The sequence below is a fragment of the Eptesicus fuscus genome, chromosome 3, assembly GCF_027574615.1.
Source record: "Eptesicus fuscus isolate TK198812 chromosome 3, DD_ASM_mEF_20220401, whole genome shotgun sequence".
NCBI classification, from domain to species: domain Eukaryota; kingdom Metazoa; phylum Chordata; class Mammalia; order Chiroptera; family Vespertilionidae; genus Eptesicus; species Eptesicus fuscus.
In genome coordinates, this window is record NC_072475.1 from 45,249,043 (window position 1) to 45,267,070 (window position 18,028).

At 41.9% G+C, this 18,028-nt stretch overlaps 1 pseudogene; it reads right to left on the reverse strand.

Moving 5' to 3' along the window:
• Window positions 1-8,341: 8,341 nt before the first annotated feature.
• Window positions 8,342-11,742, reverse strand: LOC103295197 (histone H3.3A-like; annotated as a pseudogene).
• Window positions 11,743-18,028: the final 6,286 nt, after the last annotated feature.

Sequence of the window (18,028 nt, forward strand, 5' to 3'; positions counted from 1 at the left end):
TGTTTTTATTGATTTTACTTTTTTAAATCCTCACCCAAGGATATGTTTCCACTGATTTTTAGAGAAAGTGGAAGAGAGAGGGAAAGACTGAGAGAAATATCCTCACATCAATTGGTTGCCTCCTGCACGCCCCTGACCAGGGGCCATCGGGAGAGGAGCCTGCAACCAAGGTACATGCCCTTGATTGGAATCGAACCCAAGACATTTTAGTCCAAAGGCTGGTTAGGGCTGATTTTATTTAAAAAAAATATATATATATAAATATATATATATATATATATATATATATCCATCCGAAACCGGTTTGGCTCAGTGGATAGAGCGTCGGTCTTCGGACTGAAAGGTCCCAGGTTCAATTCCGGTCAAGGGCATGTACATTGGTTGCGGGCACATCCCCGGTGGGGGGGTGTGCAGGAGGCAGCTGGTCGATGTTTCTCTCATCGATGTTTCTAGCTCCCTCTCCCTTCCTCTCTGTAAAAAATCAATAAGATATAAAAATATATATATATGTATATATAATATAATATATATATTTTATATATATTTCAGGGAGGAAGGGAAAGAGAGAAATCAATGAGAGAACCATTGCTGGGCTGCATCTTGCGCATCCCCTAGTAGGGATGTAGCTGAAAACCAGGCATGTGCCCTGACTGGGAATCTAATTGTGACTTCCTGGTTCATAGGTCAATGCGCAACCACGGAGCCACACCAGCTGGGCTGTTTTTTACTGATTTTAGAGAGGGAGAGAGGAACATCCATCCGCTGCCTCCTGCACCCTGACCAGATGGAGCCCACAACTTGGGTCATGTGCCCTGACCAGGACTCCAACAGGCGATCTTTTGGCAACGCCCAACCAACCGAGGCCCATTGGCCAGGGCTCCTACCCCTTTTGAGTGCATATGGCTTATACTTTTATTAGTGTCTGCTCCTTGGTGAGAGGGAGGACCTTGCCATGTAGCTATGGTCATCTAGTCCTGGAGCCCTGCCCAATCTGTTTCCTAAGGAATTCAACCAATGAGGGTTGGTACAAAAAGTCCTGGAAAAAGACTCTAAGATGAAAGTTTGAAGTTGGGTCACCTGTCAGCCTGTTGGTAATGAGAACCCTGGTGGCAGTGGAGCACTGATAGCCCCTGGAATGCTATGGCAATTGTTAAACTTCCACCAGTGGCAAACTAGAATGGGGTGCCTGCAGAAGGGAGTGCACCAATAGATGCAGTATTTCAGGGCCTTTAGGAAATAGTAATTGTAAGAATTTTGGAACTGAATGGCCATTTGTGTGTGTGTTTGGGAGGAGAGCTCATTAATTCAGAATGAAAGAAACATTATTAAAGATAATGAAAAAACAGGGTGATTAATTGCCAGTATCAGACCAAGTGTGGAAGCCAGAGGGTCTTTTTTGGCAGCATATAAAATGATTTACATATCCTGTAGCCAAAGGGCAAACAAAATCTTTGGGCCAAAAACTAAATTATATGATTAGCAGAGTTCCAGAAGAGTTAAATTCTCAACTCCACCATGTCTGCTATACCAAGGTCAAGGCCCTGATTGGTGGGGTATGGTTGGGGAGGATGTTGAGACTTAAAATGGGTCATCTGGGTCAATGCATTTGAAAATCTTACATTCCCTGAACCCTGTTGACCTATAAGAGTAACCCATTCTTTTCTGCTAACGGCTGATGGTCCTCTCTTAGGGATGTATGTATAAGCTTGATGATGTAGAGGTTTTTCCCTTCCAAGACAATACATATCTCCCCTTATTCCCCAATCTCCACTCCCAACCACCACCAGCCAGAGCGATAGCCAGGATTAAGTCAGTGCAGCCCCACTGGAGAAGTGCTGGGCCGGCTAAAGGTAGAAAAGGACTATGCATTGAAGGAACTGCAGGACTGGGCAATATAAGCTGGCAAAGCAGGAGAGCATGTACAGGACTATGCTGGATGAAAGGGGACAGAACATAAAATTGGAAAAGGGAAAAATAGACCTATGACACTGGATTTAATACCTTGGCAAAGACCCCAGGTGATAGTATTTGGTTGGCCCTTGGAAGCTTGGAAAAAGAAATGATCCTCATTAAGCAAAGTGGAAATGACAGAACTATGGTGGCAAACACTGGAGGGAGATATAAAAAGACCCAGAGAAGTGGGATATACCATGTAAAGTAAAAAAAAAACCCAAAACAACCATTAGCCCACTATTGGGATCTATTCTTAGGATACAGGATTCTAGTCCAATGTGATAAGCAATGTGCTGATGAGCGGTCTCCAGCATTGTTAAGAAACTCAGTGTTGGATTGTTCTCTGTAGAACAAGGCTGTGGTAGAAGCTGGGACAGAGCAGGGCAGGGCTCCTAGCACGGTGCCTGGCTCACATGCTTTCATTCATGTAAGCACCATGGTACTCTCCAGTGTTCCTCTAAAGGAAGAGGAGACAGCTCCAGGCTCAGGCCCTCAGTGAACGAGAGGTTCTTTAAGGCAGTTACAGCTACCCACTCAAAATGACCCTATTAATATATTAAAAATTGCTCTAAAGCCCTGACTGTTTTGGCTCAGTGGGTAGAATGTCAGCCTGTGGGTTGAAGGGTCCTGGGTTCGATTCCAGTCGAGGGCACATACCCTGGTTGCAGGCTTGATCCCCAGTAGGGGGTGTGCAGGAGGCAGCCAATCAATGATTCTCTCTCATCATTGATGTTTCTATCTCTCCCTCTTCCTTCCTCTCTGAAATCAATAAAAATATATTTCAAAAATTGCCCTAAAATTTGCATATAGAACATTTACCTTCCTTTTCCATTAGGTGAGAGGAAAATCTGGAAGGAACCAAAACAAAAATATAGTTTGACCATTTAAAATCTGTATAGTAAGAGCTGCCTCTGAACTAGCAGGATCTAGAGTGGTTCCATTCTACCATCTAGTGGACAAGAAGGGAAGAGAGAAATTTAGAGCAAAATAGTTGATCTTAGATTTTGTTGTCAACATCTGTAACTTACCAAACACATGTTTTCTGATGAGTACTAGGGGCCCAGTGCATGAATTCTTGCACGGTTGAGGTCTGGCCCGCCTGCCCCGATGGGGGCCCATCAGGCCAGGCCGGCAGGGGGAAGGGGACATGGGAGGTTGGCTGGCCGGCCCCACCCCGGATAGGGGTGGTGGGGGTCAACTGGGGGCGGGGCCGGCTGGGGGAGGGGCGGGGGCAGTTGGCTGGCTAGTCCCCATATTGGGCAGGTTGGCTAAGTAGCCCAGGGACCACTGGAAAAGACAGTCCGAGAGCACACACAGAGTGGGATGTGGTTATTATAGAGCAAAGGCTCTTGAAGAGACATCATGACAGGCCTCTTTGTGACTTCCCACCACTGCCTCACCTTCTTTCTCTGTTTTTCCTTTCCCATATTACCCCCATTCCCCTTCTGATTTTCTTTCTTATCTTCCCCGCCTCTATCCTTGCCTAGAACAGTGTTTTTAAATAACACAATGCAAACTATAAAAGGGCATCACTCATAGCGAGCGTTATATAGTGTAAAACCTGTTTTAATGTGCATCTGCATGTGTGTATACACTGAGTCATTATGTATTTTAAGACATTAGGAAAACCCTTCACCCTTACCTATGGCACTATGAGCCAAGGAGGCCATGTGCACTGTCAGTCCCTAGCAGGGAGGTGGCATCTGAGTCTTGGCAGTGCTGGGAGAATCCTTCCTCTTTCCAAGTTCAGAAAAACCCTCACCTGGAGGTGGGGAGTGACTCAGGTGACCCTGAAATAATGCAGTCAGTTGGCTAAGTGTGTGAGAGCCCCTCTAAACTTGCCCTTCTAGAGTTCTTCAGCTCATTTATGGCTTTCTCATTGGTCCAGCTACTCCTTCCCATGTACCCTTGAAGGTGAGTCCCACCTTCCTCCACCTTTTGTTAGTTTCTTAAACATTTGTAGGAAAGGAGGGGCATTGAGACCAGCCAACTGTGACTTGAGGTGAGGTCAGATGTGACTCACAGGTGAGGTCAGCTACAGAGGAGGCACAGAAGAGCCACTGCAGTGTCTCAGGGAGGTTCTGCAGAGCAACTTCGTTAGGCTCCTGCATAAGCAGCCCTGACCTCCTCTGCCTGCACTCAGCAACCATTGAAGGGTTGTGGGAATGTCCTTCCCAAAGGTGGGAACCTGCTTTAGACCCAACCCAGCTTGTGAATCCACAGACTGGGCTTTTTAAAAATAATTCCTTATTGTTGAAAGTATTACATATGTCCCCCTTTTCCCCCACTTAGCCCCTCCAGCCCTACCCCCCCCCCCCCCCCCCCCCCGCCCCGGCCTTCAGCATCCTATTGTCACCGATTGGGATTTTTTTAAAGCACACAGAGCCTTTTGCTGCAGGAACAGCACTGGACATGTCTACCAAGTCACAAGAGAGTATAATCTATGCTGGCATGTTTTCACACTTCTTATAGTGTGTGGAGAAGCACGAGAATTGTTTGGAAAGTCTGTAAGGAGGAATCTCTGAAAGGTTAGAACTAGAACCTCCAGGGGGGCGGGGGGGGGGGGGACGGGGGACTGGCCAAACAAGTCTGAGGTATTTTACTGGAATCTTTATGTTTAGTCTTTAGACATCCTTGTTTAAAGGACACTACAGACGCATGTGTCTTCTCAAGGATGATTACCCTACTAATAGTATCTAATAGTTAAAGCCTAAGAAGGCAGGCGAATGGGGCTGTTTGGTTTCTCAAGCCAAGCAGTCCCTTAGCCCTCTCTCACAGAAATGTGTGTCAGAGTAATCATTTATCCATCACTCAGGGTCTGCCAGTCAGCCCCGGAAAGTGGTTTCCTGTGTGAGGAAAAAGGAATACAATGAGACGCGGTGGAAACCTCAAAAATGAAGAGTAAGAAAACCAAAGTTACTGCACAGTAAATCATTGGAGCCCACTTGGGATTTCCAAGGCAAGGGGATTGTTTCTCAGCTAAGGTTTCACAATGGGACCACAGCTGTCCACAGAACAACAGCAATATATCACAGTGCTTAAATAGTTATCAAAAAGCAGTTGGTGCCTCTGTTACAGAAGAACAACTAAAGAGCCTGTTACAGACTGTTATAATTTATAATCCTTGGTTCTCTAATGCTGGAATGCTAGACCTTAATCTCTGGGAACAAATGGGCAGAAATTTAACCCTTTGCACTTGCTTGCTTTTTTCTCGATTCCTTTATTCTTCTTGGGATTTAATTTTTTAAATACCCCAGATTTTACAAAGCGCAGAAGTAGAATGAAAAACTGGAGTTTCTTTTCATACAAACTTATTTATTTGGATTTTTTTATATTTCAAATTATTGATACATTCAAAGAGTATAAAAAGAGCTGCTACCAATGCTAACTGTGTGGAGTCACACTCGACATCCGAGTGCAAAAGGTTAAAGAGAAATCAGTTCCAGGGAAAACAAGTGCCCTTGTCATCATTAACTATGTGGTCTCTTATTCAAGCTATACTACGTCCATTTCATATAGAGGATCAAACCCTACAGAGTGACAGGAGGATTTACTACCACCCCCTCCTCCTGAAGCAGAGCCTGTAGAGCCTGTAATACCTAAGACTCTGCCGTCAGAGGAACCCTTTCCTGATCCTCCTCCTCTGGTGTGGGAAGGCTCATCAACAAAATCCCCAATTATAGGATCACTAGTGACCCGGTGCACGAAATTTGTGCACATTAAAAGGGGATTAATTAGAGGAAATAATTTAATATTGCTATTTGCCCTTTCTCTATAATAGAAGTATCAGAGATGAAAGAAAATTAGTAAAATGTATATGAAAACCTTCCTCCTGTCAGAGTCTGGGGCTCACCACAGGACCCAGAGTCAAGATCCGCCCACCCACATGCATCTTAAAATCACGTGAGACCCAGACCCGGCCAGCCCCCCTCATTGGGCTAGATCCAGACACGGCCAATCCCAACCTTGTCAAGCCCTGCCAGGTGGGGGGCACAGCCTGAGGTTCCCTGTCAAGCGCCATGGGGGCGGGGGAGGACGTAGCCTCAGGTCCCTGCTGATTGCTCATTAAGGCTCCTTATGGGAACTTGGCCTCATCTTTGTGATGGAGTGATGGTCAATTAGCATATTCCCTCTTTATTAGATAGGATGTGTCAGGAAAGCTATGTTAGAAGGAGAGCTCTTGCCTTGCCCACTTATGCAAGATCGGCAAGGTAATCGTATATATGAACCACTCTCCTTTAATACTTTCAAGGAAATAAGGAAGAGCATTAGGAAAAATGGGGCTAACAGTCTGTTTACAGAGGGACTTCTTAGTGCCTTGTCTGAAAATCATCATATGATCATATGACTCCTTGGGACTGGCAGATTTTAGCCAAAACCACTCTAGACGCCAGTATATTATGTATATATATTATGGAGAGGAGAATATGATGAGACCTGTAAACAACAGGCTGTTTGTAGGTGTTCACTGGTGACCCCACCTAGGAGTCCTCTGGGCTGGATTCTGATTGTAAGTCCTGGGCACTATAAGACATCTTCTGAAAAATTCATAGAAATTATTAAATTATTATCTAATTTATTAAGTCTTATCTGTGGGTTGTTTGTGCCTATAAATACTGTACATAGAGTGTCTCTGTTTTGTGTCTTTGTTGTTTGGTTTAATTTGTTTAAAAATGAGGCATATTTCACTTTGCTAGTGGCCCCAGCTACTTGTGGCAGGCTGAACATGTGGCAAGGATTGCAAGAACTTCCCAGCAACTGCCAAGAATTCTTAATCTTGGGGACCCTTCTTGCTCTCCCTTTCAAGGCGTCAGCCACTGGAAATGCTTAGCTAGTGGAAGTTCTTATCTGTCTGTAATGTAATTTGGTTACTGATTTATATTCTTTACTTGTTTTCTTATCTTTGGGGGACTTAGTTTGCACTTCACCATTTTATAAACATAGGGAACCCTTCCTCTCTGCTGTTTGGGCTTTGTGCCACTCAGAACCCATTTGCCATGCTGGGTTAGTGTGAGATAAGATTCTAAGGCTAATGTCCCAGTCCACCCTTTTGTGAGTACTCATTCATTTGCTGTACAGGTTTTTTTGTTTCTGTTTTTAATATCTCTTCATATATACAAGATTTCATATTATTAGTCTATTCAAAAAGAGAAAAATATGGGAAACAATTATTTAAACTTCCCAAGTATTTATCCTAGAGGACTGGAGCTACAGAAGTACCCTTGAATAGGCTGCAGAAGCAGCAGCAGCAGGGTCCAGGGGCACTCTCCTTGTAAAGGAAAAAAAAAATAGTAGTACTTTTACACGAAAGCTGTTAGAAGCCCAGGAGTTACTGCGGTTCTGGAAACAAACCCCAGGACCTGCTATCTCAACACATACACATCCAACCTTTTTCCAGCCTCCTGAGAGTTATCAAGGTTATGTTATTTCTGTTATACTTCTTAAGAATGTATTTTCTATTGGAAAAATAAGCCTATTTCTGAAAGTTAAAAATAAAAGTTTTTCCGGTATTTGCCTAGGAAGCAAAAGCTTCATATATATACTAGAGGCCTGGTACATTAAATTCTTCCACTGGGGGGTAGGGGAGTGGGTGGGTTCCTCAGCCTGGCCTGCGCCCTCTTGCAGTCCAGGAGCCCTTGGGGGATGTCCAGTTGCTGGCTTAGGCCCGCTGAAGCCTAAGCCGGCAGTCAGGCATCCTTAGCACTGCTGCCACTGCCGCTGCACTCACCAGCTGTGAGCCTGGCTCAGGGCTTCTGGCTGAGCGGTGCTCCCCCTGTGGGAGCACATTGACCACCAGGTGGCAGCTCCTGCATTGAGCGTCTGCCTCCTGGTGGTCAGTGCACGTCATAGCATCCAGTCATTCCGCTGTTTGGTCGATTTGCATATTAGCCTTTTATTATATAGGATTATTAAAATTATGTTATGTTAATCAGGAATTTGATTACTTTGAATGAAAAGATTATTTAATACTGTTTGATAATAATAATAATAATAATATATAGTCTTTTAATCTAATGTATTTGACTACCTTTCCAGTATTTGAATTTTTTTCCCAGAAAAATTTAACAAGTTTATTTATATTGTTATAAAGTTGAACTGCTGAAACTTGTTCACTGAAATATTTGACTTGCATTAATGCTTTATGTCCCTGCATTTATATTAAAAAAATTCACACACAAATGAAAATGGAAAAACTGCCAATACCTGATTTCTGTCCCCTATTTTCAACTTGTAATCATATACTTAGGTACCTTTTGACCCCATGGAGAAAAAAACCTAATGTTCAGAACTACCAATAACAGGAAGAAGAGAAAATTTTTTAAAAGAATGAAATATTTTCCATCATAGTGGATTCTTAAGCACGTTCTCCACGTATGCTGCGTGCTGGCTAAATGTCTTTTGGCATAATCATTACACGTTTAGCATGGATAGCGCACAGGTTGGTGTCTTCAAAAAGGCCAACAAGATAGGCCTCACTTGCCTCCTGCAAAGCACCAATTGCTGCACTTTCGAAACGCAAGTCTGTTTTGAAGTCCTGAGCAATTTCTTGCACCCAACGTTGGAAGGGAAATTTGCGAATCAGAAGTTCAGTGGACTTCTGATAACATCTAATTTCACGAAGTGCCAGGGTACCAGGTCTGTAACGATGAGGTTTTTTCACCCCTCCAGTGGAGGGCGCACTCTTCCGAGCAGCTTTGGCAGCCAGTTGCTTCCTCAGTGCTTTACCCACGTCGATTTGTGGGCAGTCTGCTTTGTACAAGCCACGGTATAGAGACCTCTTTACTTACCCCCCTTCTTCGGCTGGAGCTCGGCGAGCTAGAGGCGGCGCAGGTGTTGGAGAGCGACTGCGGCTGCGAACACCCAGGATTTGAATTTTAAGAAACTTTTCCTTGACCTAGAATTGGCTTTAGATAATTCCAATAGGCTCTGGAATGCCTCAAGTGTTTGTTTTCTCTCTCATAAAGTTTTCTGTTTAAGATACATGGAAAGCTTTGTCAAATAATAATAACTATATTATGCTTTCATTTATAGCTCTAATTGTTATTCTGGAAAACTGTTTTGTAGAAAGGACAAGATTCCATGTCATTTGCATTGCTCTATAATGTATTTGGATTTATAGAAGTACTAGCAGGAAAAATCAGGAAAAACAAAAATTTTATTATAGGGCTGAATGAATAATTACATAGTTTTTGTAACTTTTGTTAAAAGTATTGCTAATTCTTAAACATTTTGTTTTTCAGATATAAGGAAGCATTTTTAAAGCAATTTAGTATATATTTCTCTCCCTGTCCCTCCCAATACCTCTTTTCATTCCAATTTACTACCCTTATGTGTTACCTCCCCCAAATCCCCTCTGTACTGCATGAGAGCTCACAATCAGATTTGGTTACATATCATTCCTAAACTGATCAAATTAAAGCCTAGCTAACCTTTCTCTCAGCAGGCAGTCTGGCCTGTGGCAATCTGACTAATGCTACTGTACCTCCCACCCCTCCATATAAGCAAAATAAGTGGTGGGACCCCTCTGCTGAAGCATTCCATTGGGAAGTTTGTCGAGGAAATTATGCCCATTTGACGGTCCTAGGGGACCAACAGATTATAAGATAATTATATATAATTACATATCTTTTTTTTAAAATATATTTTATTGACTTTTTACAGAGAGGAAGAGAGAGGGATAGAGAGTTAGAAACATCGATGAGAGAGAAACATCGATCAGCTGCCTCTTGCACACCCCCTACTGGGTATGTGCCCGCAACTAAGGTACATGCCCTTGACCGGAATCGAACCTGGGACCCTTGAGTCCGCAGGCCGATGCTCTATCCACTGAGCCAAACCGGTTTCGGCTATAATTACATATCTTATATGTAACCAAATGGAGCCCACATGGTCATTTGCAAGCCAACCACACTGACATTTTGGTACATTGTGCATCTAATACTAGTTACATCGGTTGTGCAGGCATGCCTGTGGTTTGGACTGAGGGAGGGATGAGTTCCCAAAGACCTTGAGTACTAGGCTTGCCAGTTCAGGAAACTTTATGGAGGTTAAGCCATATTTTCAGCCCTTTGAAATTGTGGCACGGTGACTACCAGAACTCCCCCGGCTACTATAGTATGACTTTTACTGATAATCATACTGACAATAGCCTGATTTGCACCACTCACCCCTATGTCTTTGTTATGGGCCCCAATCTACTAATAAACCATAGTTCATCTTTTCTAATACAGGTTGGAGAAGGAGCTTATTTTGTATCCTGTATTACCACCCAGTACTATTGAACTATTGAACATCAGCACTATTATAGTACTTAGGAGATAAGCAGAAATCCTAATACGTTAATCTCACCAGGAAATGGCAAGGCTCAGAAGCTATCAAAATCTTAGAAAGAGCATTGAGCCAATTACAGCCCAAAAGATTTTTGGGAATGCTCATTGCAGCCATCATCTCAGCTGTTGTTATTCTTACTATCGCCAGTGTCGCTGTGGTGGTCCTTTCTGAGTCTGTGCTGACGGCCACATTTGTAGACAATATGGCCTATAATGTAACTAGGGAATTCACTATACAAACAGCACATAGATAAAAAAAAAAATATTAGCTAGACTACAGGTAATAGAGACAGCCATTGAATATTTTTGGGAAAGACAGGACACTATAGTATACAAGCAAGTGCTCAATTGCGATTGGGAGCATAAGCATACATGTGTCACCCACCTTAAAATAGAGCAGTAGTCACCATCAGTGGAGTGATGTCAAAAAGCATCTATGGGGAATCTTTCACGATAACCTTACTGAAGAAGTAAACATGTTACAAAGGCAAATTAAAGAGTCCTTACTTGCTACCAATGAACATGAAAAAACAGACTTCTGCTTAGAATGCGATAAAGGAGCATATAGACCCCACCACATGGTTTCCTAGAATCAATTGATACCTGATCGGACTAACCATTGCTGTCATTGTAATTCTCTTTGTTTATCTTATAGTCTACAAAATCGGAACTTGAGCAGTGAATGTGCTTCACGGACCCTAACATTCCAAAGCAGAAAGTTCGCCACCTCCCTCTGTCTCCTGCAGCCAGAAAAACAAAAAAGGGGAGATGTGGGTAAGCACAGGACTTGGTTGGAAAGTTTGTAAGGAGGAATCTCCAAAAGATCGGAACCTCCGGGGGGTGAGGGGTTGGCCAAAGGCGGCTGCCCCGGCCTTGACTTTTCCAAACAAGTCTGAGCCCCCAGGTGTTTTACTGGAATCTTTGTTTAGTCTTTAGACGTCCTTGCTTAAAGGACACTACAGATGCATGTGTCCTCTCAAGGATGATTACCCTACTAATAGTATCTAATAGTTAATTTTAGTTCAAGCTGTTGTTACAATAAAAGCCCAAGGAGGCAGGCGAATGGGGCTGTTTGGTTTCTCAAGCCAAGCAGTCCCTTAGCCCTCTCTTCCACAGGAATGTGTCAGAGTAATCATTCATCCGTTGCTCAGGGTCTGCCTGTCAGCCCCAGCAATAGTGCATATTCATACAGGCAGTCTTGATGCAGGTTTCTCAACAGACTTCTCTGCTTTGGCCTCTCCCATTATCAATCACAAGATATGCGTTTCTCAATGAGGATCTGTAAAACTAGAGCTGGACAGAAGAATCCTCAGGGTTCTGACTATTAGGAAACACATCACTTGGATCCTCTGAAACACCTTTTCCACCGATTAGCCAGCCACTGATTACAGAAACACAGCTCAAAGCTTTTTCCATCCTTTGGACCATTGTTGTTTTCTGAATCTTTGAAATTGGCCATACTTGATGGTGCTGGCTGAGTGCAAAGTGCCCAAACCCCCTGGCCCCTCAGGAAGACCCTCTCCACAAACCTCACATCCCAGATGGGTGGCCAGAGGAGCCAATGCGATACCAGGCCACATGGCTTTTGTTCCCAGATGTCTCCCTTAAGTGCTCTGGGTGGTCTTCTCTGGCCTTCCATTTGACCTAGTGGACCCTGTATCTTTTCAGGGGCCTCATGTACAGTTGCCACACAGGAAATGTTGCTGGGTGAATTCTGGTTGCAGTACATTTTTAAAGCCCTTTGAAAAGAAATAAATAAGAAATGACTCTGCTGTGGGTAAAACTTTTGTCATCTTTCCATTTGTTTGATGAGAAAGAATACAGAACAATGAGATCAAAATCTAAAGCTTTTGGAAGAATTATTCACATTCTTTATGGTTTAAAAATATTGCCTGTCGTCCCCTAGAAATGACATGTTCTGGCTGAAGTGGTTGGAGTAAAGCCAGCATTGATTCTCTAAAATTTGGTGGTATTCTGAATGCATACTAAACACTAGCCATGCATTATGCAATATTTAGAGAAAATATAAATCATCTAAATCAGTATGTTCCAGATGTGCCTTTCAGAACCAGTAAGAATTTTTTCCCTCAATTTGCAATATGGGGGAAAAAGAAACATTTATTCTAGCTCAAATAATTTTTATAGGAAGAAAACTTGCATACTTTATTAACCCTGTCATTTCTCAAACTCTTTGACTACAGAACTCTTTTCTTTGTGGAATGTCACATGCCATATGTATTAGTCAGCTGCTGTAACAAAGAGGTCCAACAATATAATGACTTAAGTTTATTCCTATTTCATGTAACAGTCAAGGGCAGGTAGGAAGACTGCTCTACTCCATCGATTTAGTCAGAATTCCCAGTTCTATCTGGGTTTTCCACCACCCCTAGAACATCATCTTTGTCTGTATAGTCAAAATTGGGTCACAGGCCTATAGCTAATAACATGTATTATATACTTGAAAGTTGCTGAGAGTAGATTGTATTCTCACCACACACACACACACACACACACACACACACACACACACTCACACATACACAAAGAGAGAGGGTTAACTATGTTAGGTGATAGAGATGTTATTTATCGTGATCTTGGTAATCATTTCACTTTACACTTTATATTAAATCATTGCATTTTATACTTTAAATATATACAATTATATTTGTCAATTATTCCTCAATAAACTTGGAAAAAAATGTAGCTCTCAAAACACACAAAACAGAAAACCTCCCTCCCTCCCAAAGAACTGGGTCACAGGTATATCTGCATTCCAGTTCATAGGTAGAGAAGAATCTGAAGGATCATATGTGCAATATTTTAAGACTGTTTGGAAGTAGCACACATCATCTTCTGTCAAATTCTAGTGTTGAAAACGTTGTCATATGGCAACTCCTAGATTCAAGAAAGGGGCAGAAATTATAGACCCCAATAATGGAGGCAATATCTCAGCTATCAGTCCATTAATATGTATCATAGTCACCAAACGAGGAAAACCCAGATGACCCTACCCATCCAGAAAAGCTGACACTTAGGTACCAGCAGATAGTAGACCAATCAAAGACCGCCAAATGTACTTGAAAGCCAATTAGAAAGCTTCCCTCACTTTCAAAATTTCCACCCTACTAGAATTAGAAAATCCCACCCTGAAGGAATACTCACCAAAGACTGTCATAAGACTGCCTCTTTCCAGCCTATAAAATCCGCTCTCCTTTTAATCCCCTTCCAGTCTCTACTGGAATAAAAGTGATGGCAGTGACCCCCTTTCAACAGTGAGATTTGAATAAATACCCTTTGATTAACTCTATAGGGTGGTCTTTGTCCTTTTGACAAAATAATTACAGGTTGGTCAAATAATGAATTGAAAGAATAGGAAATCATGAACATTCTAGAAGAAAAGTTATTTTAAAGAATAACTTTGGAATGGGAGGGATCTTTCAGGCAAAACACAAAATCCAGAAGCCAAAATGAAAATGGTAAAAAATTAGGATAATCAGGAAGCACATTTTTTTGTATAAAATATTTTTAAAGTTAAAAGATAAAATTTCCAAGCACATAACAAAGGATTATTTTCCTTGACATAGAAACACTTTAAAAAATTAATGAAAATAATTCAAGAAAAATGGATAAAGGAAATAAACACAATTTATAGGAAAATAAATACAAACAACTAATAAATATATAAAAAGGAGCTTAGCCTAACACATAATCAAAGAGTTACAAATTAAAATAAGGTACTTAATGATTTTTTTTAAAGTTAGGGAAAGTAGAGAGCACAAATTTTTCAGGATCAAAAACCCACTGAGAATACTAAATTTGGGGACAACATAATGAAAATGGACCACTGATTATTTGCCAGTGGGAATGAAAAATTTTCCAGACATTCTGGAAAATAGTTTGGCAGTTTCTTTAAAAAGTAAACAGCAGTCACACTCCTAAGTGGGCATTTATTTCCCCCAAAAATGAAAACTAAGTCCAAACAAAAACCTACACATAATCTGAATATGCCTCTTCATATATATCTTTGCTCATAAAATAAATTCCTAAAAGTAGAATTGCAAGATCAAGGCATATACACATCTTAAATTTTGATTGTTGCAAATTGACTTTTAAAAATTCATACTGTTTTATCCTGTTCTCAACATGGTATGAGAGTACCTGTTATCTTATACTCTTAACAATATTGCATACCATTAAATATTTTTAAATTTGACATTCTAATAGATTTTTAAGTACCTTGTTGGTATCACTGGGGGGAATTGACCTCCAGGCCAATTGGCTATGAGAATCAGCTGTATCTACGCTGTGAGAACTTCTGTGCTGGAGACACCCTTATGAGACAAAGACTTGCAAAAGCCTCTGTGCTCAGCTTGGATGGGGCAGAGTCTTGGGCTGGAGCAGACAGCATTGGTTTCCTGTAAGCCCTGCCCTAAAAGGCCCCTATGTCTCAGTGTCCTGTGGTAATCGCTGCAAGCACCTCTGAGACAAAGCCACCCTTGAGTTCTGCCCGCTGCCAGACAGTCCAGTTTCTCCCAGAATGAGTCTGGGTCCCCAGAGTCTCACCCAAAACTGGAGTTCAGTACAGTCGGGAGCTTTTGTCTCCCTCCTGCTTGAGAAAGCCAGACGCGTACTCAGTTGCCCACCATCTCCACGTGCACGCCTCGGTACCTCTGCCTTCCGCAGTTCCTCTGAGTCTCAGTGTGCTTTTCTCTTTCCTTCTAGTTGTAGAATTTCCACTCAGCCAGCCTTCCTGTGGTTCTGGATGATGTCCGTTTTGTCTTTTAGTTGTAGTTTTGTAATGGTTGTGCGAGGCAGCAGTTTAGGTGTTTACCTATGCCGCCATCTTGGTTTCTTCCTATCGGGTGTAAATTCTTTTATTTGTTGAAGTTGTGGCCTATGCCAGATCATGTCTGTTGCTACTTAGCCCTATATCCACTTTGCTATAATCCCCTTTGTATTCCTGAAGCTGGGTATCTGAAATGACACGTCCTGGACTCCCTTGCCAGGTGAGTGCTAGTTAGATTCAGCAAATGAAGGACAGTCACACAAGTTTGAAGGGGGGAAGAAGGGAAAAGTATTGTGTTTCAGACAGTGCCCGTGGCAGTGGCCCCTGCTACTGTTCAGGCAGTGAGTGCAGGCTTATGGGCTACAGCTCAGGGACTGTAGCTACTTCCTGATGTCTGGGCAACACCATCTCCCTCCCTTTGCTTCTCCAGCCTTTCCAAAATTATGGTAGCAACTTCCTTGATGGATACAGTATTTTGTTATTGGAAGCAGTCCAAGGGGATAGGCTCTCATAGATATAAATGCAAGGTTGTTATCTGAACTGGCCTCCTTGCCAGTAGAAGTGGGTTATTATTAGTCTAAAGCAGGAGGGACAAAAGAGATACTTAAGTTAGTATCCAGGGTTGCCTTGAATGGAGTGCAATTGTAGACAAATCTTTGGAAGAGATAAAGGAATATTTTCCGTTCTTTACATTTCTAAGGATTCGGGAATGGAATGGAAGGCTGCAGGGTATGCTTACTCTGTCGTCCTGCTCCAATCTTCTGTATTATTTTTCGAAATGGTGATTATGCTTATTGCTCAATTAAGATTATGTTTTAAAAATCACTACAAGGAAAACTATATGGCAATATTTAACCATATTTCATGGACAATTGGCCTGCTATTTCAATATCCCAATTCACATGCTGAAAGGGTTTGAACAGTAGCCATGATACCCTGGAGGAAATGATCACATTTTTTGATTATTTCATTCTAGTAACAGTTCTGATCTGGGAAAAAGATTAGCCTCCAGGCATTTCTGACTGTTTTTCAGTTACAGTCTCTAAACCAGTATGCAGCAGCATTGTTTCTTTCCACATGGTGGCCTTTATAGTAGCTGGCAGATTTCCCTGGGGCCTCAGAATGGCAGACTTTCGCAATGTCACTGGCTGACAGTTCGATCCAGCACAGGCTTGGTGGGATTTTAGGGCTAAAGTCATTGCACCTTGTGCAATAGTTAAAGCCTGCAATAACCAGCTGCACTCCCTAAGGCTGGGAAAAAATACTTTTTATGCCAATCTCAAAACTACCCTAAAACACATGCACAAAACTTAGGGTCTCAGAGTCCACCTGAGGGGTGAAGAACATGAGGTATTACAAAGCCTAAGGATTTTGTAGTCTGATGGATCTGGGTTCAAATCTTGAATCTGTGCCTTGGACAAGTCACTTAACCTCATTGAACTCCAGATGCTTTATTTGTAAAATGGGAAACAATCATAGTTATCTCCAAGGGAAGATTATAACAATTCACTTATTCATTGATTCAACATTTATTATTGCCTACCTTGTACTTGATCTTATTCTAGGGCCAAGGGGACACAATATTGAACAGGCAATGTGCCTGGTTTCATGAAGTTTACATTCTAGTAAGTAGAGAAAGATGGTAACACAGCCCAAAATAAATAAGAAAATGCCACAATAAAAATGAAACAGTGATGAAACAGAGAGTTGCTGCAATTTCTCTGTGTTTTCTCCTTGGTTCAAACTACCTAGTAAACTATATAGAACCTAATTTTCACAGGCCCCTTATCTAAGCCAGTAGGCCATTGGAGAGGGTCTCATGATTAATTTTAATGGTCCAATGGTGATGGAAGGAGACTTGACTTGAGGTGGTTAACACGCAATGCATTATACAGATGATGTATTGTAGAGCTGTATACCTGAAACCTACATAAGTTTATTAACTGATGTCACTCCAATAAATTCAATAATTTTTAAAAAAGTGTTAATGGCTCAATGTGACTTCTCTGGAAACATTTGCATACAGCATGTCCTAAAATAACATCGTTTCATTCAATGTTTTATTATAACATTGATGAGATGCTGTAGGAACTTAACTTCTGTTTATATCAATTAGACTACGGTAAAATTGGTCTTGTTTTATGTTGCTTCATAAAACAGAACCTATGGATGACATTAAGTGAGGACCTACTATATTAGCAGAAGGTCAAGGCCTTGGGTCATACTTTTATTTTACTTTGTTGGTGGACTTTTAGGCTCTGTGTGGCCAGTGGAGGTGGTATTTGGGGGTAGGCAGACACTTTCTTGCCCATCCTCTGCCTGAAAACAATCTGTTTCTGAATGTCTTATAGAATTTGTTACTGGGATCTTAAGCCCTGCTGGGATCATTTAATGCATCAGAAGTTGTGGCTTGCAAGAACCAACTTTGATCCTGCCCTTCAAAAATATAACATGGGTCTGCCAAGAAAAAGTCCAAGGTGATGAATGTTGCTATTTCAAGCCTAAGCCTTCTAGGAACATCAATGTGGATGGCAATGTCTGGTCCTCCAGGCTGCTCCATCCCAGAGCTAGGTTCCTTAATAGGTGGATTAGGCACATGGTTAAGGCACTCACACACACCTGAACAGTTAGCTCTCAAAGCCTTATCTAGAATTTTGGAACCAGAAATATCTTGGAAGATGGTATTCTAATATCACATTTTATGTAAGTTTTCTGTTATATTGAATATGAGTTACATAGGGGTGGGGGATCCATAATCTTTTGGAATTCAGGGCCTCTAAAGGTCATAATCTAACCATGTCCCACACCACCCAGAAACTTACCCTCACCTCAGTTCTCAGAATTAATACACATAGTCTCTCAAAAATCTGGGGTTCAGGCTAGGGAGTGGAGGATGTATTCTATTTCTTACTCTATTGCAGCCCCCTCTGCCTGTTCCCCTTTCTGTAGTGCCAACACA